Source organism: Ctenocephalides felis, unplaced genomic scaffold (genome assembly GCF_003426905.1).
Source record: "Ctenocephalides felis isolate EL2017-DRISC unplaced genomic scaffold, ASM342690v1 CF-g0.4_SCAFFOLD_00845, whole genome shotgun sequence".
Taxonomy (NCBI): Eukaryota; Metazoa; Arthropoda; class Insecta; order Siphonaptera; family Pulicidae; genus Ctenocephalides; species Ctenocephalides felis.
The window spans coordinates 68,302,948-68,330,611 of NW_020536999.1; the positions used below are offsets into that span (position 1 = coordinate 68,302,948).

Genomic DNA, 27,664 nt, shown 5'->3' on the forward strand with positions numbered 1-27,664 from the left:
CAAAACCGCTAGACCTGCCTTCCAAAAATGTAATCAGTTTTTCATCTTGTCAATACAAGTAGAATGTTTTTTGAATGATTAAAATCGGACGCTCCGTTCTCTTAAAATCTGATTTACCGTTTTTGGCACTTTTTGCTCTGTATCTTCAAAACGGCTAGACCTGCCTGTGCCAAAAACTAATCAACACGTCTCCTTATTAATAAAAATCGATTGTCCGCACACATACATCCATTTTTAACTTCCCGTAGAGTAAGTTATAGTAATCGCAAAAAATCGAAAATGAAAATGTTTTAGAGGTGTTTGAACATTTTGGCATACCTTGGAAAAAATGGGTATGTGTGTGTGTGTGTGCGGAAACAAATTTTCGTCGACGATCTATTCAAAAAGCATTCTATTGCTGTTGATAAGGAGACGTGTTGATTAGTTTTTGCCGGCAGGCAGGTCTAGCCGTTTTGAAGTACGGGGCAAATAGTGCCACAAACGGTAACTGAGTGTTTAAGAGAACGGAGTGTCTCGATTTTAATAATTCAAAAAACATTTCACAACTGGTTAAATTTTCATGAAGGCAAGTCTAGCGGTTTCGGAGATCTAGTAAATAAAGTAAAAAAAAGCCATTTGTTGGTCAAAAATGATCATTAGAAATATGTACATAAAATTATCAGATATTTTATAGAGATTTTAACAACAAGTATAAATTTTGTTTACATTTCTATGGATTCTGTTTAATGTTTATCCGTTAGACGGAAACGCGGCGCGTACGCGCTTCGCTATTTCGCCTCTAAGCAGTTAAAGCAGTACGATTGCTTTGAAAAAAGGTCAAGAACTGCCAAAATATTTCAAAATAAAGAGAACATTTTCTTTCTAAAGAGTCTTTTTTCCAAAAAAATTTTTTTTGCAAAAATTCATAGTTTCTTAAAAATCTAAGTTTTTCAAAGTAAAACTTTTTCAAAAATGTTAATCTTTTTAAAAAAAATAATTTTTGATACAAGAAGTTTCAGCAATTTGCTTTAAGACACGATGCCATGCGCCCCACTAGTTAACTTCCCGTAGGGCAAGTTATAGTAATCGCAAAAAAATCGAAAATGAAAATTTTTATATATCTTTACGTTTCAGAGGTTTCTGAACATTTTGGCATACCTTAGAAAAAATGGATGTATGTGTGTGTGTGTGTGTGTGTGTGTGTGTGTGTGTGTGTGTGTATGTATGTATGTGTGTGTATGTATGTGCGGATACAAATTTTCGTCGACGATTTCGGGAACACGGATCAACCGATTTGAATAATTCAAAAAACATTCGATCCGTATTGATAAGGAGACGTGCTGATTAGTTTTTGGCAAAGGCAGGTCAAGCCGTTCCGAAGATACGGGGCAAAAAGTTCCGAAAACGGTAACTCAGTTTTTAAGAGAACGGAGCGTCCGATTTTAATAATTCAAAAAACATTTTATTTGTATTGACAAGATGAAGAATCGATACAACTTTCATGAAGGTAGGTCCAGCGGTTTCGGAGATATAGAGGAAAAAGTAAAAAAATGAGCCATTTGGCGGTCAAAAATGATCATTAGACATATGCACATCAAATTATCAGACATTTTATAGAGATTTTAACAATAAGTATACATTTTGTTAACATTCCTATCGGTTCCGTACCAATGCTTATGCGTTAGACAGCGACGCGGCGCTTACGCGCTTTATATTTTGTCCCTATGTAGTTAAAGCAGTACGATTGCTTTGAAAAAAAAGTTCAGATCTTTCACAATATGTCAAAATAAAGAAAAAAAAATTTTTTTCAAAAAAAAAAAAAATTTAAAAAAAAAAATTTTTTTAAAAAATTTTTTTTTTCAAAAAAGACTAATTTTTTGTCCAATTTATAGTTTCTCAAAAATCTTATTTTTTCAAAGTAATTTTTTTTCAAAAATGTTAATCGTTTTAAAAAAAAATAATAATTTTTGGTACGGGAAGTTCCAGCAATTTGCCTTAAGGCACGATGCCCTAATTGCCTTAAGACAGAATTCCACTTATTTCTTAAGGTATGCTTAAATGTTCAGAAACCTCTTAAACGTAAAGATATATAAAAATTTTCATTTTCGATTTTTTTTTGCGATTACTATAACTTGCCCTACGGGAAGTTAATAATATAACTCTGTAATTTGTGCGCTCTAATTATTTAATGATGCTTCATAATATCTGTTTTATTCTAATATTTCTGAAAGAATGTGCAACTTTTAAGACAAAATGAGCTTAACTCATTATTATATCGTCAATCATCACAAAAAAATTAGTTTTATACCACTAATGTTAAAATTCCTATCAAAACATTTAAAAACATTCAAATCTTATGTATGTTCACGAATAAATATTTTAAAAATCTTTTTTAGCATAGATGCAATTTTTGTTAGCATTACCTTCATCGAAAAATATTTCTTAAATATTCTGAAAGGTAAACTGGAAAGAATTCCTCCATGAAAGAATGCTTTGAATTTACGTATTATGCAAGTCCTGTACATTTTTATTATGAAAGCAACTATATTTACATTTAAATATATTAACAATAATAAGTATATTTTGTAAGTGATTACTAATTTAATATGACCTAGATTCTGATTTGAAAATACCATGGTATTTTGTATCTTTTTGTATGAATAGAAGAGCAATTTGATCATTACTGTTATTATGTGTGCAATCGATTTTTATGTAATTAGTAGTTGCATATATATATATATATATATATATATATATATACTAGGTTACCCAACAGACGTTGTCCTGTACCCACGTCTATAATTCAAAAATTAATTTTTTTTTAATATCCTATCTTATACTTTCTAATATCCTATGTGATGTCTTACCTTTGTGATTTATTTATGGTCTTAGCATAAGCTATACGTATTGGAAATTGCAGTTTTTAATCAGTATAAGAAATTCAGAAAAAAATAATATAAATATATTCTTCTTACTAGAAATTTAATAAACATTATTATTTATGTTTAAATCTTTCACCTAAGATGTAAAATCTAGTTCATATGAGCACTCTTGAATCTAAGATAAACTTGCTAAATATTCCATAGCCAATGCCAAACAAATGAATTTTGACACATGAAACAAAGTTCTATATCATTTTTTCAATAAGTAGAAATATTTGTTTGTATTGTTAAATAATTTAGTAAGGTAAACCAAAATGCGACATGCATAAGTTTAAAAAAATAATGTATGTAATGCAATTTTGGATTTATTGCGTTTTTATTAAACTGAATTATATAATTTCATCTGCTAAACCATATACAGCTGCATCTTATACTATTTTAATTTCGGGAACATCTCAGCTGCTTTTCGCCAATGATAATGTCGTCATTATATTTTTGTTGTATATTATATTCTAATATTATCTAGACTCATAATTTCACCTAAATTCAAATATTAAGTGAATTGATATTTGTAGCAGATGGCAGATCAAATGTTTTCAGTGTGAAACAATGATGAGTGTTTTGCTATTTATTTCTATAATATTACTATTGTTCCATAGTTCATTAAATCTTAAAAATTTCTTTTGACACACTTTAAAAAGAATTATCAAAAGCCTAATAACCGTTTAGGAGAGGTATCAAATCATACACATGAAAGTAAAGGGAAAAAGATGTATAACCATCCATCAGTTTGATTCTTATGATGTTGCTATCGGGAAATAAATCAAATGCTTTAAAAAATTCCTTTGACAAACACTAAAAAAAATTATAAAAATCCGAATAAGCGTTTAGGAGTAAATATCAAATCATACACATGGAAGTAGAAAGAAAAAGATGTATAACCATCCATCAATTTGATTCTTATGACATTGCTATCGGGAGATAAACCTTAATGTTTGAAAATCCATAACAAAAGTATTTTCTTTCGCTATTAGTTTTTTTGGTTATGAGCACTGTTATTTAGTTTACATGACCTTAATATAATTTTTAGGTATTCATTATTTAATTATTTTATGGGTTATATTGCTAATTTTAAGTTAGATTCAACAGTTTTTTATACATAACTTCAATGATGCTTACTCGGTGGTGGGGCATAAAGGAAAAACTAAACGTCAATCTTAAAAAATCTATAACAAAATTATTTTCTTTTCTTACTAGTTTGTTGCGGTTATGAGCACTTTAATTTAGTTTATGGGACCTTAATATAATTTTAGGTATTCATTATTTAATTTGTTTATGGGTTTTATTCCTAATTTTAAGTTAGATTCAGTTTTTTTACATAACTTCAATGATGCTTACTCGGGGGTAAGGTATAAAGGAACAACAAAACGTCAATCTTAAAAAATCTATAACAATTTTTTTTTTCTCACTAGTTTTTTGCGGATATGAGCACTGTAATTTAGTTTATGGGACCTTTAATATAATTTTTAGGTATTCATTATTTAATTGTTTTATGGGTTATATTGCTAATTTTAAGTTAGATTCAACAGTTTTTTTACATAACCTCAATGATCGGGGTGGGGTATAAAGGAAAAACTAAACGTCAATGTTAAAAATCCATAACAAAATTATTTTCTTTTGTTACTAGTTTTTTTCGGTAACGAGCACTGGTATTTATCTTACGGGACCTGAATATATTTTTTAGGAATTCTTTATTTAATTGTTTTATGAGATATATTGCTTATTTTAAGTTAGATTTAATTTACATAACCTCTATTAAGCATTCTCGGGGTTGGGGTAAAAAGCACCAACAGAACTTTCATCTTGGTACAAGTAAAAACAATAAGAAGAGAAGAGAGAATTAAGTTGATAAAAGTGATTTTATAAAAGATGAATTAAATAAATAGTTATTCCAATTCAGCTGTTGAATATTTCGACAAAATGCCAGATCAAGATTATATACAGTGTTATCTCTGCAAAAAAGTACTCATGAAATTTATACTTTTCATTGGTTGAATAATGTAGCTATTATTTTGCAAAAACCCTTTATAATTAAATATGAGACAAAAGACTTGTTTGCCCCCTTGCTGTCCAGCCAACAAATTTCTAAAAAAAAACAGCAAAAAACACATTTCTACAATGATGAATTTATCTGGGAATTTTACCGAACATAGTCAGATAGTTGTTTATTTTATATGTGTTATCTGTCGTAAAAGAATACATTACCAGTTACTAGTTGATTGTAGAAACTGATATATAATAACACAAAATAAATTACACGTGAATCTTTCAGCAAAAATGTCAAAGTATCCCGAAATAACCCATAATTCTCAATGTGACTATTTCCTGGTATGTAATTAATAAGCTTATGACGTTGTTTTTTCTGGAATCTTCCCTTCGAGTAGAGAAACAGCACAGGGTGGTCTATTTTCCTTTCCAGTCCCCCATTTGATGGAGTAATGGGGCTTAATAGACTTATGGACAGGGGGGTACTTTATATCCTTAATTTCTACTGCTACAGTAGCAAAACATCTGTAGCGATTCTGATACTTGTGTAATAACAAGGAGAGATTATATATACCTATATTATATATATATATATATATATATATATATTTGAATAGTCTTGAATTTGATGTTGATATATATGTTTAATTTGAGTTTGTAACATCAATAAAAATAGTATGAGAGTTTTTTTAAAAGTTTATTTATTTAAAATCCATACGTTTCGGCTAGCATCTTAGCCATCATTCAGTGGTAATCAAATTAAAATTTTGTATCCTAATATAGCATATGAAACCATTATTAATCCATGGTATGAGTATGTGCACATTGATAAGATATATATTTTTTAACACAAACATCACAAATGGTAAAACACACTAATAACCATGATAACTTAACAAGTTGTCGAAACTATGTATTTACTCTTCGGAGTTTAGGATAGAAATTTCTAGGAGATTGAATTGCGCTCTATCTAAACGTTAATATTAAGAGCTAAAACTTTCAGAGAATCCTTTTTTATTTATTTGGAATCATTTGAGCCCCTGGGAGCAAGGCAATTCGAAAATGACCATTTTAAGGACCACCCTAATATATATATTTGTCTCATTTTTTAATTGTTGATGAGTTAGCTGAGATTTTTATTGGACATAGTCACATAGTTGTTTGTTTGATGTATGCTAGTTGTTGTGATATAATTTTTTTGGTTTTCATAATATAATTTATATTTGCTCAAAATCAAGTCTTTGTGTTCCACCCTAATCTATGTCCAATTATTATTTTTGACCGCCAAATGGCATTTTGGCGGTTTTATTTTTTTTTCTCCGAAACCTTTATAGATCTGTTATCTCAAAAATCAGTTTTTTGTAATGCAAAAAAAGTTGTTTTGCTCATGTAAGACACCATATTCATATCTACTGGTGATGACATAAAATCTTAGGTCAAAACGTATGGAACAATACGGAAAATATGGAAATACCCATAGGGTCAGTTATAGTAATCACAAAAAATCGACAATAAATTTTTTTATATATCTTTACGTTTTAGAGGTTTCTGAACATTTTGGCATACCTTAGAGAAAATGGATGTATATGTAAATGTGTATGTGTGTGTGTATGCGTGTGCGGATACAAATTTCTGTCGATGATTTTTAGAACACGGAATAATTAAACAAACGTTCGATTTGTATTGATAAGGAGACGTGCTGATTAGTTTTTGGCAAGGGCATGTTTAGCCGTTTCAAAAATACTGGGCAAAAAGAACCAAAAATGATAATTCAGTTTTTAAAAGAATGGAGCGTCCAAAATTCTCAGAAATCTCATTTTTTTTCATAGTTTTCAAAAAATTTTCAAATAATTTTTCAAGGCAAGTTCTAGCAATTTGCCTTGAGATACAATGGCATGCATCACTAGTTAATTCGAATCGATTTATAAATGTTTGCCTTTTATTTGATGTATTGCTTAGGAAAAACATACTCATATATATATATATATATATATATATATATGTGTGTGTGTGTGTGCGTGTGTGTTTGTGTGTATGTATGTATGTAAGTATATATGTACGTATTTTCATAATATAATCCCTGTTCCTGTTAGTATGTAGCAATTTATCAAAGATATAGCGGCTAATTCTGTATTCTTTCAGCACAATGCTGTCTATTAATTATGAAAGACGGAAAAAAATCATGCTTACTATGAATTATATCGTGGCATTAGTTATTTATTACCACAGGTCACTGAATGTTTATCTTTTGCTGATGAGACAAAATTCTTTGGGAGAAAGATTATGGAAAAAAACTGATAAAGCAAATGAGGTTAATTAGCAGCAGATGCTGTGAGGTGTATTATATTCATATCCTTGGATATTTACAAAAATCCAGGATAGGACGCAATGTTTTTTTTAGAAAAATTACGCTTTGATATATATATAGAAGAAAATTGAATATTTTTTTAAAAAAAATAATTTTTAGTGCAGTAAGTACCAGCAATTTGCCTTAAAGACCTTAAGGAAGTTACGATGCCATGCACCACTGGTTTTTAGCAAAATTCATAATATACCCATCTGTAAATGATTCATTGTTTGTATATTTTTAATAAAAGCTATTTGATGATATCCCATGATATATATAAAAATGAAGCTCTCGATAAAATGATCCACTAAAACTCGAAAACGGCTAAACCGATTTGGCCAGTCTTAGTCTTAAAAAATTCGTGCTAATCAGTAGGTTGTCGGAAAGGTGAGATTTGAATTGAAGATTTTTGTAGAAGCGTAATTTGAATAAAACAATGTACGGTGGTTATTACGTCAAATGGCAAACGTTTTTGACAGATGATGTTAAATTACGTTTAATAGGATGATTTACGTGAAAATTATTTCATTATGATTAAATTGTAGTAAGAAGTTTTGTCTGTAGTTTTATTTATACACAAAACCGTTATTAAACGGACCGCAGGTGTTACTGGGTTACTAGAAACTCTAAACATCAACTTTTTTGAGATGTTAATATGAAAATGCATTTTTTTGGCGTTGTAGCACTCTTTTTTTGCATATCATATTTTTCTTAAATAGTGTGCTCTGGAACATCTCATTTGTATAACTATATACTCATTGGCATTTATAAAACATTTTCTAGATTATATTATTTTTTATTTAGGTTATTTAAATTCAGAACCTAAATTTGGTATCGATCAAAGGGACATTTCGTCGAATAACATTTTCCGAGTTATAATTTCCCAGAATTTATCAAAGAATAGATAGTAATATATGAAGGTCCGGGATTAAAAAGGTCCACCACCGATGTGTCAAAAACCAGTAAAGTTAAGCATTGTTTAACAATATTTGCAAGTAGAGAGAAAAGGATGTATAAACAGCTAGAACCTTGATTCTCATGACTTTGCTATCGGGAGATAAACGGTAATTTTTGAAAATTATTATAAAATTATAAAAAAGCACATTTCAACAATGATGAAGTAGCTGACAGTTTTACTGAACGTAGTCATATAATTGTTCGTTTGAAATGTGTTATTTGTTGTGATATAATTGGTTTGATTTTTATAATATAATTGATATTTGCTCAAAGTCAAATTGGACCTTTGTGCCTCGTCCTGCTCTACATGTATTCTTTTTATTAAATTTACTTGAATTCATCGAATGCTAGTTGAAACTTTTCAAAAAGCAGGTCAAAGATGAAATACTTAATTCATTTTCTATCTCTCCTCGCAGAAATTTGAAAATTTTGTATAAGCTCAGTAGTATTATTTACAATTATACACAAAATCCAGAATCCAAAAAGAATCTGAAACGTAAAACGTAATCAATAAGTCGAAAGACCATAAAATACTTGGATTGGATTATACCATGTTTTCTATAGAAAGTGTATAAAACTGCCAGTTTGATTGTATTGACAAAATATAGACACATTAATGGGGTTTATAATACCTCATTGTATAATATAGCATTCAAACAACTAAAACACAAATTAATACACTAAAAGTATTAATTTTTTTGATTCTCTAGAAATTGTTTAGAATATACCTTACTTAGCAAAAAAACGTTTGCCGGGTCAGCTAGTATATATATATATATATATATATATATATATATATATATAAATATCCTTTATTATTATTGTGCCGCTGGCGTGTATTAATCCTTTAACTTCTAGCCACGGAAATTTAATAACTAAATTTAATATTAATTATGCAAAGATATAGAATTTCAGGATATAATCTGTAATATTTCTCCACATATATCGATTTTCTCGTTCATATATTTCACACCCTCCTCGTGTTTGAAAAACAATAAATATTTTGCTTGACACTAAGCCGACATAATCCTCGACTTAAAGGCATATTGAGAAATTTATTGGGAATTATAATGAGATTTCACCGAAGATTTACATACCTATGAATTTGAATTATTTTGAAAATGATAATGATGAAAAAATGTTGTATATAATATTTTTTGAAGTAAAACTTCTTTACGCGCGACTGGGGTGTAAATCGATAAATTGCTTAGATAAGATAAGATAAGAGTCGAGTGCCAATGATTCGTCATTCGCTCTCGATGATATAATTTCTATACGGGTCGATTGTTATTAGTCGTCGTGTATGTGAATAGATATCTGTCGTTGTGTGCGTACCGGCATCAACTTTGATGTGTACCGGCGTCAACGTTGTATGCGTACCGATATCAACCAGGAAATCGGCATAGATAAACAAACTTGTTAAAGTTACATCGTAGTACAAATCTTGATTTAATGAAAAATGCCTGAATCAGAAGAATATTTTACTCTGTTCTCCGTGAATAATTATAATGAAAATAATGAAACAATTGCAGCATTTTGGCCGTGTATGAAACATAAGTTTATTGAAATAATTTCTATATTATTCGTAGTTTCTATAATTCTTTGAAGTTATTGAAATGGAAAATATTTTTTAGGCAAAACAGATATTATAGTTGTTCAAAGAATGAGATTATATCGCCAGCGAAAAAGTACAAAATATACCATTAGTCGATGAATGTACGTCAATTTTAATTACATGAAGTTTTTCAAACACAATTATTACATGAAGAGTGATGTTGCGAAAACAATATTTGTTTAGGCGTTGTTTAACATAATCCACTGTGTGAACAAATATTATAAAATTTATAAATCAGCAATTACTTCATTTCTCTAATGAAGGTTTGTTTCTAAATGCTAATTACAATGACAAACCGATCAACTCATATTTGAAGTATGACTTTAATTACATTATTGTTTTCAAATATTATACATATTTTTAGTGCTATTATAAATATATAATTTATAATTTATCATTATATAAATGTGTATAATGGTTGACACCAATAAATGTGTGCATCATGAGTGTTACCATATTACAAATAAACATTATTCAAAATTGTTATATGATGTATTTATATTTCACTTAACTTTATATTGCTACTTTGTATAGTAGCAAATAAGTTTTACTTCTTAAATTCCAAAATATTTTTTTTTTAAATATCGAAAACTGCATGCAATAAGGTTTCACCAATCTCTTAGTATATTTTAGAACGCTTTAGCATGTTTATGGTTTGAATCCAGAAATGTAATGATTGAATAATTTCATAACTAGTTAATCTCTATAGGAAGCTTCTTGCAAATTAGAAATAGATAACATATTTCACATTGTCGCCCTAAAGTTATGCTAGTATTATGCCTTGATGAAATTCATTCGAAATTGAGCGGAATCTTATATTAATGCCACACACACACACACATATATATATATATATATATATATATATATATATATATTAAAAAAAGGAATTGCATATAACTATTATAATCTGTTATTAATATTTCTTATCACGAAAACGCAACACAAATTTACATAGCAACAAATACTCTACTAATTGAGAATCTAGAAATTTGAATCAAACTAAAACAATACCATAAAGCTTTCTATTATTTTTAATGTATACAAACAAACCCGTCAATTAAAAAAGATTTATAGTTTTTCTCTAGTATTATTTCATTTTTCTGCCTCGTGCATGTCTTTCAACATGAAAATTGTTTCATGTTTATAGAGAAAAGTTTTTTATTTCTTTAGAATGATAAATTAAAACAACTACACTGTGGTATGAAGAAATGTATTATTAAAAAATAAAATATAAGATTTTTAGATCTGAAAACATAGTAACTGCCTACGAAGTAAGATTTATTTATTTATTATTTATTTAATTTATAACTTTTTTATTATTAACTTCCGGTGTGGCAAGATATAGTAATCGCAAAAAATCGAAAATGAAAATTTTTATATATCTTTGTTTCAAAGGTTTCTGAACATTTTGGCATACCTTAGAAAAAAATGGATGTATGTGTGTGTGTGCGGATACAATTTTTCGTCGAATATTTCGGGAACACGGATAAACCGATATGAATAATTCAATAAACATTTGATTCGTATTGATAAGGAGACGTGCTGATTAGTTTTTGGCGAAGGCAGGTCTAGCCGTTCCGAAGATACGGGGCAAAAGTTGCCAAAAACGGTAACTCATATCGGGGCGTCCGATAATTAATATTAATAATTCAAAAAACCTTTTACTTGTATTGACAAGATGAACCAATTTTTATCGGTTATCCTGCGATGCGGCGCTCACGCGCAATGATATTTCGTTTACCCGCAGCTAACTCGCGATTGCTTTGGAAAAAAAATTCAAAAATATTTAAAACTATAAAAAAATATAATAAAGATTGAAATAAAATAATTGGAGTAAATAACGTTAATTCTCACAAGAAATATCAATATGTTTACTGTCCCTCACTAAGGGACGACTTAGTGTCCGATGCTAAGGGACAGATCTAATGATATTCTACCATTTCGGATAACAATCAAGTGCAATTTTCATCTTTGCATACCACTCAAATGTAAATGCATAAATATGCTAGAATTAATTCCATTGATATTTAGGTGACGCCGTGATTTTGCGTCTAAAACAAAAAAGGGTTGCTCTTGCGGTGGCCGTGTGCGTCACAGTTGAGTCTTGGCGCATGATCCTGTACCTGTGTGCCCCCAGTGACCCTTTTACTTGTATTTTGAAATGAAAAGATTCATAATTGCTTAAATAATACGTGTTAAATAGAGTGTCCGGTCCTTGGTGCCGTCCGGCGCTACGGGACTTCCACTTAACATACCCTAGCGAAAGTTAAAAAGTTCTAATCAAATGAGTTTCAAATGTTTAGAATCGATGCACCTGTTTTATTTATTTTATTTTTTCCAATATCTTGAAAATGACTTGAGTAATTAGAATTACCGAACCAGATCAAAACAAACTTCTCAAATTTTAACTCATGATATTAAAAATCATGATTACATTTTCCTGGCACGTGGAACATCTGGCTATGGAAATGTTCATTTTATTTTGCAATGTAATCAACAGCATGTAGTAGGTATATAAATATTGAATACTATATATAGAAGTTCAAAGTTTAACAAACAATACATATAAACTCCACTCGGCAGTTTCATTTGTCTTGTCGTTAGAGACTTGATATTTGCTTTGCCATTTCACTAAAGTCACCACTTTCAGTACAGTAGATTTCTATTACATTAGGTCCCTCCAACAACCTATATGTATATATATATATATATATATATATATATATATACTAGATGACCCGACAGACGTTGTTTTGTACCCACGTCTACAATTTAAATTCCATTTTTTTTAATATCTTATCCTATACTTTTCAATATTCTATTTATTGTCCTTCCATTTATGGTCTTAGCATAAGCTTATACGTATGAGAAACAGCAGCTTTCTGTCAGTACAAGAAATTCAGAAAGAATAAATATAGTATCTACGGTAAATGAACAATATCACCTTTGTTATTTCCAATCAATATAATTGCTTCAATAATTTATATAAGTTTATAAATTGTAACTTACATTTTTCTTACTATAATTTGATAAACAATATTACTTTAGTTAAAATCTTAGGTAAATTAATTTGTAAAATCTAGTTTTTATGGCACTGTTCAATCTGAGATCATGATGAAACAAATAAATTTTTGACACACGAAATAAAGTTCTAAATAATTTTTCAATAAGTAGAAATATTCCTTTGTATTTAAATAATTTAGTAAAGTAAAGCAAAATACAACATGCATAAGATTAAAAAAATAATATATGTGCAATTTTGGACGCATTGTTTTATTTATTAAAATACCTAAATTATATAATTTCATCTGCTAAACAGATATTGTATCTTATATTGTTTTAATTTCTGGCACATCTCAGCTGGATTTTGGCAATAATATTGTAGATATTACATTTTTCTCATTCATAATATTGAACTAAGATATTATATACTAATATTGTCTAGGCTAACCTACTATATTCAAATTTTAAGTGAATCAACATTTTTGGCAGATGAGGGTTCTCATGTATCAAAATGTTTTCAATGATATGTTGATTTCTTGCAATTTTTTTCTAGTAATTTCTACAATAATACTATATTTTTATAATCACATACATCCTAAAAAAATCCTTTAACAAACTTGAGAAAGATTTATCAAAATCGGAATAATCGTTTAAGAGTATATTTACATGCATCATTACAGAAAATTATTTTATAATATTTATACATACACATATATATAATATATATATATATATATATTTATATATATATATATATATATATATATATATATATATGTATGTATATATAAATATATATATAAACATAGTCTTATACACGGGCATAGCATCAATAAAAAACATGAATTTCTTTTAACAATTTATTTTACATCATAAGTTTTGGCTTTAATCTTATCCTTCATTCAGTGAAAACTAAAAATGAAATTTAAAAGTTAAACAATTGCATTAAAAAAAAATTTATATTAAAAAGTAAATACAATCAGATAATCTTAGTGTTAAAACAGAAAATGCAATAATCCACGGTACCAGGATGTCCATGAGCAATGAAAAATGTATAAAAAAATCAGAATTGGCTTTACAGATGTAAGAATGTTAGTAAAAAGATTTTTTTAACTTCCCGTCCCTACGGGTATAGTAATCGCAAAAATATCGAAAATGAAAATGTTTATATATCGTTACGTTTTAGAAGTTTCTGAACATTTTGGCATACCTTAAAATGGATGTATGTGTATGTGTGTATGTGTGCACGTGTGTGTGTGTGCGGATACAAATTTCCATCCACGATTTCGGTAACATGGATCAACCGATTTGAATAATTTAATAACCATTCGATTCGTATTGATAAGCAGTCGTGCTGATTTCGTTTCGTACCAAGATTTTTAATTTTGAAGTTTATTTATATGGCTCGAACAAATGACCTCTACATTTATAATAGTATGGAATAACCGATTTGTATTATTGAAAAAATATTCGGTTCGTACTCGAACGCGAGGCGTTTTTGTAAAAGGCACATTACCGCTCCGGAGGGAGGTGTGGAGCGCACAGGGTTTAAAAATTTACATGCAGTTTTTGAGAGAACGGATCATCCGATTAGATTTTTTCAAAAAACCTTTTTCTTGTGTAGAAAATTTGTGTTTTTCGGTGTGCAAAAAATTTCGTAGTTTTGAAAATTTTCAAAAATAAATTTTAAATTTTCAAAAAAAAATAAAGTTTAAAAAACTCAAATTTTTGAAATTTTTCATTGTTTTCAAAAAAAAATCTAAATTTCAAAAAATATCAAGATGAACGATTAGAAGATTATATATAAAAAAACGATTTTCTACAAAAATTTGAAAATATTTCGAAATTTTCAAAAAAATCAGATATTTTTTTTAAATTTTCAAATTTCGAAAAAATAAAAAAAAAAACATTTTTTTTTTAAAATTCCAAAAAATTTCGACTTTTAAAATATTTTCAGAGTTTTGATAAATTTTTCAAATTATCAGAAAAAACAAATTTGAATTTATTTAAAACAATTTAATTACAGTACGGGAAGTTGCAGCAATTTGCCTTAAGGCGCTATACCATGCACCACTAGTTAAATCTTCTCTTTATTCCGTCTCCAACTACTACTTTACAGAATACACATACGTATATTACACACTTTTGTGATAATTTGATGTTAGTATAATAGTGAATCATTTTATAATTATAAGTGTAATGTTTATATTACATGGGCTATTGCATTACCATATCTTCATGCCGGGCAATTTATAGTAATGGGTCAAATATTGTATTTATAGTAAAAATAGAATTGTGTGTTTTGCATGTCCGCAATTATTGTTTGAAAATTATTGTTTTTTGTAGAAGTCAAACGTCTAATTATAAAAGTGCCCAATATAATTTAAATTCATTATAATATATATCAAATTTAAATTAATAAAAATCATATTTATAGTATTATTTCTCAAGCAGAATTTTTAATTTTCACTTTTTTAATCTAACCAGAGTCGAAGCACAGCGAAACAAACTTATTTGATATCCGTTCTGCCGCAGATGTAATAAAAATCTGTATATCCTTTTATCCTATAATGAAAAGTCTATTAATAAATCTAATTAAAATTAAAAAATAAAAGAAAAATTCTTTCTTTGATACCACCAAAAGAGCGCAATAATTAAAAATTATTTGGAAGCGCGATTTATGAAATTATTAAATAATTGGCGAAGATTATATAATAAAAGAGAAGGCGGAATGTAACGGTAAAATACCAAAGAATTCGGAGACCTGGCAGATTTTTAGTAATTATATATAATCATAATGTAGTATGGAGAAGTGATTCAGACGTTTTTAAAAATTAAACATGAATTATTTATGATTATTTGCAATTAAGCAGCCTGAAAGAAGTCTGAAATAATAATGATAACTAGTGATGCATGGCATCGTGCCTTGGCAAATTGCTGGAACTTTCTGTACCATTTTTTTAAATTCACTTATTATTAGAACTTTGAAAAAATAGATTTTTTGAGAATTTTGTTTTTTTTTTAAACATTTGAATTTTTTCATACTGCGTAAAAACGAAATAAAAAAGCGTGTGAACGCGCGTCCCTGTCTAACAGGTAAGCATTGGTACGGAACCCATAGGAATGTGAACAAAATTTGTTTCTCTTATTAAAATATCTATAAAATATCTGATATTTTGATGCGCATATGTCTAATAATAATTTTTGTCCGCCAAACGACTTTTTTTTACTTTTTTTTTTTAACTTCCCGGAGAAGTTTATGTTTTCAACAAAAAATCCGATTCGCTAAATTTATGTTTTCTCGGCGTTTCAAGCCATTCCTAATCGAATGAGACCAAATTTGGAAAAAGTATATGTGTGTGTGTGTGAACAGATTTTTTGCCGTAAATCGACGTTTTCTCAAAAACGGCTGGACCGATTTCGAAAATTTAAAAGCCATTTGATGTATCGCGATGAGGAGTAGTGTTTATCAATTTTGCGCGACGATCAGCCGAACCGTTTCTATGTAAATAGCAGAAAAGTGAAAAAAATTTCGTCCAGTAGATACCATAGTCTTCTAGATCATACTAAATTATTGCGGCTCTACGACAACTCGTTTAGCTTTAAAAATTCATCAAAGTTTGCAATAATTAGTTTAGTTTTATTGGCATTTGACAAAATTAGACCTTTTATCGACGATTGCTCAAAAACGTCAGAACCGTTTTCAAAAATTTAAAAACCATTTGATGTGTCTCAATGAGGACTATCGTTTGTCAATTTTGTGCGGCTATCGGCCGAGCCGTTTCTTTGTAATTTGGAAAAAAGTGTTAAACTTTTTGTCCACATTTAAGCATAAACTACCGAATCGATTTAAAAAAATCAATAACTGTTCGAAAGATATTAGTTGGAAATGATACTGATTAGTTTTTGGTGAAAATCTACTGAGCCGTTTTCTTTTAATTAAGTGTTGAAACAAAAATTTAAGCCGATTTTTATGAAACTTTTTTTGATGGTATATATCATGGTCTCATACAACTTATTGAAATATTACGACCTTACGACAAGTTGTGTAATTTTAAAACTTCATCAAAGCTTGAGAAAATGAGTAGTTCTTTTGACATTTGTTAAAATTAAAATTAGACGATTTACTTGGTATAACGATAGAGTACTTGGTATTAATGAACATACTAAACAATTAAAGCCCTAAGGCAACTGGTTCATTCATAAAAATGATTGATTTTTGAAAATTTGCCTTTAGAAAATACTTCGAGTTAACGTGTTCGTTCGTTTGCAATTATGTGTGAATATTATAAATTCCCTGGGAATACTTTTAATCTCTCATAAATGACTTTATTTTTCATTGATGAAGTCGATTATTTATCGGGAAGTTCATGTAACTTGCCTCAAGGTAAAATACCAATACCAGCTAGTTTGATTTGATTTTGATTTGATCTCCGAAACCGCTAGATCTGCCTTTCCCAAAATTTTGTCAGTTGTTCATTTTGTGAAAGCAAATAAAATGTTTTTATATTTTATGAATTATTCAAATCGCAAAAACTGAATTACTGTTTTTTGCTCTTTTTGATTCCTATCTTTGGAATGGCTAGACCTGCCTTTGCCAACAACTAATCAGCACGTCTTGCAATTATTATATACTAAATATTTTTGAAAATTCTGAAAATGTTGTCCCGTATAAGTGAACTTTAAAAATTCAAAATCTTGGTACGAAACCCAAAAATGCAACAATATTAGTACTCATTTTTAAAATCTATATAAAATATATAATAATTTGATGATCATATGTCAAAAGATAATTTTGACCGCTAAATATCTTTTTTTCCTCTGCATCTCCGAAACCGCTACACCTACCTTTCCAAGAATTTAATCAATTTTTCATTTCGTCAATACAAGCAAAATGTTTTTTGAATCATTCAAATCGGGTGCTCCGTTCTCGAAAACTGAATTACGGTTTTTGGCACTTTTTGCTTTGTATCTCCGAAACGGCTGGACCTGCCGTCGCTTAAAACTAATCAGCACATCTTCGCATCAATAAGAATCGAATGTTTTGTGAATCATTCAAAACGGTTGAAATCGTGCGCCCGAAATCGTGGACGAAAAATTGTATCCAAACATATTTACATATACACACACACACATACATCAATTTTTTGTAAAGCATACTAAAATGTTCAGAAACCTTAGAAACGCAAAAAAATGCAAAAATTTTCGTTTTAAATTTTTTTGCGATAAATACAACTTACCCTACGGGAAGTTAATAAGGTTTGCATTAATTTTTTTATTACTTCCCGTAGGGTAAATTAAGTAATCGCAGAAAACATCTCGAAGTTTGCCAAATATAATTTTTGGTATAGAAACTTAAAGTTGAAAATATTTTCAACATTTGAAAGTAGAGAACAAAATATGTATAACCAGCCATGAATCTTTTTTCTATAATATATATATATATATATATATATATCTATATATTATATTTTCGTTCACTTAAATGCAGAAGATTGTAAGTGGTTACAGTATGAAGCAGGTTTAAACTTTTACAATTCCATCTCACATGAAATAAAAAAAAACGAACATTGAAAAATGTACACAATAAATTTATATATATATATATATACACACATATATATATATATATATATATATATTACACATATATGTGTGTACACAGCGTCTTGATTTATATATTTCTTCAAGTGTTTTTCCAGTATCATGTAATTTATAGTACAGTTCCCTCTCAAGAACAAACATTATCGCAAGCATTTGCTGAAAAGCAATGGAAAATATCTCGAAAACATCTATAAATCTTGATCAATGCATAATTTTTCGCCCTCTTTTGTCTGATGATATGGAAAATGAAACAAAAAATATGTACTTTAGATATAACAGATGTTTCGATGGAAAACTTTAGTTCAGGGATCATATTTTTAGATCACTCAAAGGCACGATGACTGCATGTGAAGGAGGAGGATTTATGATGAAATTATAAATATTAGTAGGGTGCATGGCATCGTGCCTTAAAGCAAATTGCTGGAACTTTCCGTACCGTAATTAAAAGTCTTGGTACGAATCAAAAAAAATTTACACAAAATGTGCACACATTATTAAAATCTCTATAAATTATCTGATAATTTGATGTACATATGTCTAATTATCATTTTTGGCCGCCAAATGACATTTTTTAAACTTATTTTTATTGAGAGTCCATAACCGCTGAACCTGCCTTCCAAATTATTAAAATTGGTCGAATGTTCTTTGAATTATTCAAATCGGTTGATCCGTGTTCCCGAAATCGTCGACGAAAATTTGTATCCGCACACACACACACACACACACTTACTAAAGGAAGAATTAGTTAAATTTTTATGAAGGCAGGTCCAGCGGTTATGAATTCTCAATTAAAATAATTTAAAAAAATGTCATTTGGCGGTCAAAAATGTTTATTGGACATGTGTACATCTCATAATCTGATATTTTATAGAGATTTTAATAATGTGTACACATTTTGTGTAATTTTTTTTGGGTTCCATACCAAGATTTTTATTTACGGTACGGGAAGTTCTAGCGATTTGCCTTAAGGCACGATGCCATGCACCCTACTAGTTTTTAAGTTTCTATTAATTGATATACGATAAAATCAATTACTTATTATAATGCATATTTTATTAACTTCCCGTAGGGCAAGTTCCAGTAATCGCAAAAAAATTGAAAATGAAAATTTTTATATATCTTCACGTTTCAAAACCTTCTGAACATTTTGGCATACCTTAGAAAAAATGGATGCATGTCTGTGTGCGTGTGCGTGTATGTATGTGTGTGCGGATACAAATTTTCGTCGACGATTTCGGGAACACGGATGAAGCGATTTGAAAAATTCATAAAGCATTCGATTCGATTCGAAGGAGACGTACTGATTAGTTTTTGGCGAGGGCAAGTCTAGCCGTTCCAAAGATATGGGGCAAAAAGTATAAAGGGTAACTCAGTTTTTGAGAGAACGGAGCGTCCGATTTGAATAATTCAAAAAGCATTTTACTTGTATTAACAAGATGGACCACTGGTCAAATTTTCATGAAGGCAGGTTTAGCGGTTTCGGAGATCTAGTAAAAAAAGTAAAAAAAAGCCACTTGGCGGTCAAAAATGATCATTAGACATATGCACATCAAATTATCAGATATTTTATAGAGATTTTAACAATAAGTATGAATTTTGTTTACATTTCTATGGGTTTCGTTCCAATGTTTATCCGTTAGACGGCGACGCGGCGGTTACGCGCTTTGACATTTTGTCTCTATGCGGTTAAAGCAGTACGATTGCTTTGAAAAAAAGTTCTGAATTTCCAAAATATGTCAAAATTAAGAAAACATTTTTTTTTTCAAAAAAATAATTTGTTTCAAAAAAAAGTAATTTTTTGTCCTCAAAAATCTAATTTTTTCGAAGTTAAATTTTTCAAAAATGTTAATTGTTTATAAAAAAAATAATAATTGTTGGTACAGGAAGTCCCAGCAATTTGCCTTTTTTCAAAAAAAAAGTAATGTTTTGTCAAATTTATAGTTTCTCAAAAATCTAATTTTTTCGAAGTAAAAACATTTTCAAAAATGTTAATTGTTTTAAAAAATAATAATTTTTGGTACGGGGAATTCCAGCAATTTGCCTTAAGGCACGATGTCATGCGCCCCACTAGTCTTATTGCATATTTTATTATTATTTTTATGACAACACGAAGAAGCAACAACTGGTTGCTCAAAGTTGATTGTATCTATATCATCCATAAACATTTAAAAATGCATTTGCGTTTCTTCGAGGAAGTTATTAGCATAAACAATATGCTATAGAGTTACCAATTCTATATAGTAATATTAAAATTCTAAGCGGAAAATCTCCCTGAGCTCGTTAAGGGCGAAATTAATGGAAAATGTAGCAGAAGAAAGCAGAGGGGTTCTTTTAAGGACACGCTTAATCCATCATTAATTCAATCATTAAAATCAATTCGAAATAATCTGCCCTTTGGGGTTATATTCAACTTTGTAAAGGTATTTCATAGTATATAGATATACACATTATATTTAATTATGTTATTGATGTTATCAGCCAATAAATCTAAAATAAGTTACCATAAAATGTTTGAAAGTTGACATAAATGCACAAAAGTTGCACAAAAGTTTGAAAGTTGACATAAATATTTGTCATCAATAAACAGTTTATATAAAAAAAACAATAAAAAACATTTTTATATAGGGCAGATCAGGGCACTAAGATCCAATTTGACTTTAAGCAATTATATTTGTGAAAACCAAAACAATTAGGCCACAACAAATAACACATATCAAATAACAACTAACTGACAATGTTCAGTAAAACTCATCAAGGCAGAAAAGTGTTTTTTGAAGTAAAACTTTTTTAGGCGCGACATGGGTGTAAATCCGTACAAATACAACGGAAATGAGTTACGGCAGGTCGAGTGCCAATGATTCGTCATTCGCTCTCGATTATATCTCTATACGGATTCGATTGTGATTGGTCGTCTTTGTGCGAAGTTTCTTGGTATGCGTGACTTTATACGTGCGTCGTATTTGTGCGAGGCTTCTTTGCATGCGCAACTTTATACGTGCGTACGTCACCGAGATCGTGAAGCATGTTGTTAATTTATCGGTGTTTCATGTCATTACATTCTAAGGTTAAATATTAGTACAAATCTTAAGTAAAATATGTCTGGATCGGAAGAATATTTTATACCGTACCTCATAAATAATTATAGTGCAAACAATAAAGCAAATGAAAAATCTGTGCCGTATAAGATACGTAAGTTTATTGAAGTACTTTGTATTATTCGTTGTTACTATATATTTTTGAATTTATTAAAATGCAAGACATATACTACAACTGTTCAAAGAATAAAACTGTATCCCCAGCGAGAAACTAAAAAAAAGCAATTAATGATTGTATGTTAATTTTAATTACATGAAGTTTTTCAAACACAATTACCTGACAAGTGATAATAATTTTAACGTTCTTACTGATGAACATTATTCAAAATTGTTATATAATGTATTTATTTTTAGCTTAAATGCTATCTTGCACAATAGCAAAAAAGTTTTACTTCAATCACGTGTGAACCTTACGCGCACTCTTTATTATGTTCTTCAAAAATTTGTCAACTGATCTATTTTACATCATAGGCAGGGTAAAAAGTGATGACCAGAGCGCTGGTAACTTATTTTTAATTTTAAAGGAATTTTACAAATAACAGCTACATTATTCAAACAATGTAAAATATAGAATTGATGTATATAACCTTGATCTGGTATTTATTCAAAATCATTCATCAGCAGAATTGGAATTACTATTTATTTAATTTATATCTTGTAAAATTACTTTCTTTAACTTAATTTGCTGTTTTATTTACTTTTTTCTGTTCTTTACACCTTTGCTAAGGTAAATTTTCTGTTGGTTCTTCTTACCTCATACATATAAGCTTTTATAAAGATTGTATTAAAAAAACTTAAACTTATCTTTAAATTAAATTCATTTTATAAAACAATTAACGTACACTTCTAAATTATATTAGGGTTTCGTAAACTAAAGAGCAGTGCTAACAACCAAAATAACTAACAACGAAGGAAAATACATTTGTTATTAATTTTCTAACATTGTCGTTTATCATAGGTTTAAAATTTTTCAGCTTTAAGTTATAGTAATCATCCAAAAATCAAAATTGAAAATTTGTGCAAATCTTTACGTTTCAGAAGCTTCTGAACATTTCGGCATACTTTAGAAAAAAATGATATGTAATATATAAGCTCTCATATTTTATCTATAAAATACGAATAAAAAAGTTTCAGTATTTATAACAATATATTTTAAAACATTTAATATTCTATGAATATCTCATTATGGTACAGGAAGATCCCGCAATTTCCCTTAAATCAGGACGCCATATACCACTAGTTATTTTTTTTTAGTGAACCAGTTTCAAATCCTGGCCACGACAATGTCTCGGCGGAGATATTTGTTGATTGACACTTGGTCAGCTGTGATCGTCTGGTGGTTAGGACTCTACGTTTTGGTCGTGTTAACCCAAGTTCGAATCCTGGTCATGGCAATGCCGTTACATTGTCAGAGATGTTTATTTTCATTATTTTTCATTACAAAATGAGTGACTATTTTCATGGCCATAGTCTCAGATGTTGGTTCGGACAGTTCTTCGGTAGCCGTGATCATCTAGTGGTTAGGACCCCACGTTGTGGCCGTGGTAACCCAGGTTCGAATCCTGGTCACGGCAGAGATATTTATCTTATTATTTTTCATTACAAAATGAGTGACTATTTTCATGGCCATAGTCTCAGATGTTGGCTCGGACGGTTCTTCGGTAGCCGTGATCGTCTAGTGGTTAGGACCCCACGTTGTGGCCGTGGTAACCCAGGTTCGAATCCTGGTCACGGCAGAGATATTTATCTTATTATTTTTCATTACAAAATGAGTGACTATTTTCATGGCCATAGTCTCAGATGTTGGCTCGGACAGTTCTTCGGTAGCCGTGATCGTCTAGTGGTTAGGACCCCACGTTGTGGCCGTGGTAACCCAGGTTCGAATCCTGGTCACGGCAAAGATATTTATTATATTTATTACAAAATGAGTAACTTTTTACGTGCCTATAGTCTCGAATGATGGATCGAACAGTTGTCCAGTAGCCGTGATCGTTATTTCAAATGAAATTCCTTTACCTGCCTTTAGTGACAAGTGACCCATTGAACAGTGTTTGGTTTACCGTGACCGTGAAAGTTGAAAAACATTATGATCAGAATGCATATAAATAATCTTGCAATTTAAATTCTAAATCTTATTTGTTTTATCCAAATATGGAAATCCCTTTCTGAACATATTCTGCATATTTAATAAAGCAACCAAATATACATTTCTCTATATAAAAATGGAAATTCCTAATTAGATCCGTCGACGTTTTTCTGCAACGTGACATTTCTCATTTGTGGTCCTTCTGTGACACCTGTCTCATTTATTATTCAAACCGCGAAGTGATTTTTAAGTGTGTCGTTCCTTTGTAGAATTTAGGACATACATCTTTTCTTGAGGCTTGACATGTGGAAGAACGTGAGTATTTTTTCTTTCGGAGACATCAGTGCATATGGAAATTTTTCAGGATAATATAATTTGCGGCTTCCACTCGTAAGGAATCTTTTATTATGGGATAGAAGAAAGTTTGTTCAGGGTTGGTTTCGAGTGAGATACACCGGTGAAGTGAAATTCATCAAACAGAGAAAGGACTATTTGAGTTTCTATCTGTAAAATAAGTCATGTCGTTTAAAAAATAATAGCTCATATGGCTCGTTAAGTTCTGATTGCTGTTAAAAATATGAATATGAAAACGAAACGAAATTCAACAAAGTATTTCACAAATTTTCCTAATATTTTTTTAAATCAAGATTTTGTGATAAAAACTTGAGTAATTTTTTTTAGTATATATTTACTTTATGCAGAACAATAAAATTTGCAACATCCTTTGCCTTGCAAAGAATCTGTTGCTCTCATGCATTATAATGTAAGAAACTTTGACAAAGATGCCTCTTTTGAACTTTGTTGGCTCTAAATATAGTTTTTGAGAGTTTCATACTTAAAATAAAGGTAATATGAAATTTCTATTACTTGCTCCATCTTCCAGGTTATGGTAAAAATAGTTTTGCTACTATTAATTAACATCAAGTAATACAGATTTTCTGTCACGGCATATATAATAAAACTAGTTGATATTGGTATTTTGCCTTGGGGCAAGTTACAAGAACTTTCTGATATGTGTGAATAATTAACTGAATCAAAAAAATGAATTAATTTATAAGTGATTAAAAGTATTCCGAGTAGATTTATTACACATAATTGAAAACGTACGAACCCGTTAACTCTGAGTAATTTCTAATAGAAAACTTTCACAAATCAATGACTTTTATAATTGAACCAGTTTCCGTAGGTCTTTAATGTTGTAGTATATTCATTACGACCGAGTACTCTATTGTTATACCAAGTAAATCGTCTAATTTAAATTTTAACAAATGTTAAAAAAAATTACTCATTTTCTCAAACTGTGATGAATTTTTGAAATTAAACTACTTGTCGTAAAGCAGTAATATTTCAGTAAACTCCATAAAAATCGGCTTAAATTTTTTTCGACAGTTAATTACAAGAAAATGGCTCGGTAAATTTGCACCTAAAACTAATCAGTATCATTCCCAACTAATATCTTTCGAACAGTTTTTGATTTTTTTTAAATCGATTCGAATAGTATGAGCTTAAATGTGCGCGAAAAGTTAAACACTATTTTCCAAATTACAAAGAAACGGCTTGGACGATCGTCGCACAAAACTGAGAAAAGATAATCCTCATCGAGATACATCAAATGGCTTTTAAATTTCTGAAATCGGTTCAGGCGTTTTTGAGCAAAAAATAACCAATTTTTGCAAACTTTGACGGCTATTTAAAGTTAAACAAGTGTCGTAGCGCCGTAATATTTTAGTATGATCCATAAGACTATGGTATTGCCACCAAAAAACTGTTTTTAAATTTTCAAAATCGATTCAGAATTTCGGGCTAGAACGTTTCTCAAAATTCAAAGAAAATTTTTTCAATTTCCTGCTATTTATAAAAAGGCGGCTTGGCCGATCGTCGCACAAAACTGACGAACAATAACACTCATCGAAGTGCATAGAGTGGCTTTTAAATTTTTGAAATCGGCACAGCCGTTTTTGATAAAACGGCTATTTACGGCAAAAATTTGTTCACATACACACATACTTTTTCCAAATTTGGTCTCATTCGATTCAGAATGGCTTGAAACGTCGAGAAAACATAAAATTAGCAAATCGGATTTTTTGATGAAAACGTAAACTTCTTCTTCGGGAAGTTAATTAATATGTGAACTGTGTCAAATAAAAAATATTTTTGGAATTCATATTTAAAAAAAAAAACTCAAATTTATTTAATACTTACCGACCCAATATCAAATCTACTTTCCATATTGATTCAACTTTCGGTTTGATATTTCATGGAAAAGATGAAAGTTTTTAGTTATGTTTCAGTCTGGTTTTAAGCATATGATTATTATTAATATCAAATTTTTAGTCATTTATCTAGTAAATATGCTAGTTTTAATAAATCATTTCATTCTTCAGTTCAACTTAGAAACTATAGCTAGAATTAAACTCTATTATCAAAGATATATTATTAAACTCATAAAAATAGATTTGGGTCTTTTCAATTAAATTAAACAGTTTATTACAAGCATAATCCCAAATGTCAAAAAGTAATATATATTAATAAATGCTTTAATTTTAATGATTTCTTTCATCAAAATATGCTAATGGCTCTCATAAGGCATTGTATCAATATTCATAGAAGGAAATACTCTCGGCATATTATATATAGGCCCTTTGATCTGCTCAATGAATTGAGCATTATCTGGCCCTTTACAATTCAAATTCTAATGAGATCCTATATAATCTTTGTATGCCTTCCTGTTCGCATATTATACAAAGTTTAGCAGATAATTATACAGATGTTATTAATTTATTATTAAACATCGAAATTGATCAAAAATATTAAATAACAAATTGTTCAAGTACATTTTTTGGAACTTTACTACTTCGACTTTTTCTTCGAAACTAATAAGTTGACTGGTCTATATCTTCCATAGGTAGTATAACTTGTCTTTTTATGGCCCTGATGTATCCAAGGCGGATCTTTTTAAGGAACTTCATAAACTTATCTTTATAACGCGGATAAAACAACAGCTGATAATGGACACGAGGGGATATAATACTATTTATAACTTTAGAAACCAAATTGAAACATAAAGGTCAATGTGGAAGTTATGGTGTCAGTGCTTAAATTGCGTCTTATGATGTTATAATAGATATATTGGATATAATGTGAGATTTTATTAAGGTGTAATATATTTTATATTTTATATATAAAAATTTTGATAATTTTTCATGAGTCGTCAAAATCGTAATAATCTTAAGAAAATCGTAAAATATTTTTGAATGACGTGCTAATACATATTTGATTGATTGAAATTAGATCTATTCTTGTATAACTTTTTTCTCTTATTTTACTACTCGATTAAATTTGCTGCTCAAATAATCCGATTAGTTTGATTCAAAAATCAAAGACATACACTGTTACACCAATTTTGATCACATAATTATACTAGTGACGTTTTGGGCGTTAAATATCGCACGCGCATGGCATCGTGCTTTAAGGCAAATTGCTGGAACTTCCCGTACCTGTACACATACTGTAAACTTATAAATGTTTTTTTTTATTTTTTTTATTTAAAAAACTTTTTTTTTTAATTTTTTGAGAATTTGGTCATTTTTGAAAATATTCGATTTTTTTGAAAATTTCGAAATATTCTCAAATTATTGTAAGATTTTTTTTTAAATCTGTTATTTTTTTAATTTTTTCAAAATACAGTTTTTTGGAAATTTTGTTTTTTTTTTAATTTTCAAAATTACGAAATTATCTGTAAAAGCATTTTTGCACGCCGTCAATTCACCCAAAATGTTTTTTGAATTAATTTAATCGGATGATCCGTTTTTTCAAAAACTGCATATGGAAAAGGAATGTGTGTGTATGTATGTGAACAGATTTTCTGGCGTAAATCAACGTTTTCTCAAAAACGTCTGAACCGTTTTCAGAAAAAATATAAAAAGCCATTTGATGTATCTCAATGAGGACTATAGTTTGTTTTGTGAGTAGATCTGCCGAGTCGTTTCTTTGTAATTTGAAAAAAAATGTTAAACTTTTCTTTCACATATAAGCTCATTCAACCGA

At 29.3% G+C, this 27,664-nt stretch overlaps 3 non-coding genes across 3 annotated transcripts; all 3 read left to right on the forward strand.

The window, feature by feature from the left end:
- The first annotated feature begins 23,033 nt into the window (after positions 1-23,033).
- Positions 23,034-23,105, forward strand: Trnah-gug. The gene has a single exon. It is a non-coding gene; the product is annotated as a tRNA-His (tRNA).
- A 90-nt stretch (positions 23,106-23,195) lies between these two features.
- On the forward strand, positions 23,196-23,267 carry Trnah-gug. The gene has a single exon. It is a non-coding gene; the product is annotated as a tRNA-His (tRNA).
- Positions 23,268-23,357: 90 nt separating this feature from the next.
- Trnah-gug lies at positions 23,358-23,429 on the forward strand. Its single transcript has one exon. It is a non-coding gene; the product is annotated as a tRNA-His (tRNA).
- Positions 23,430-27,664: the final 4,235 nt, after the last annotated feature.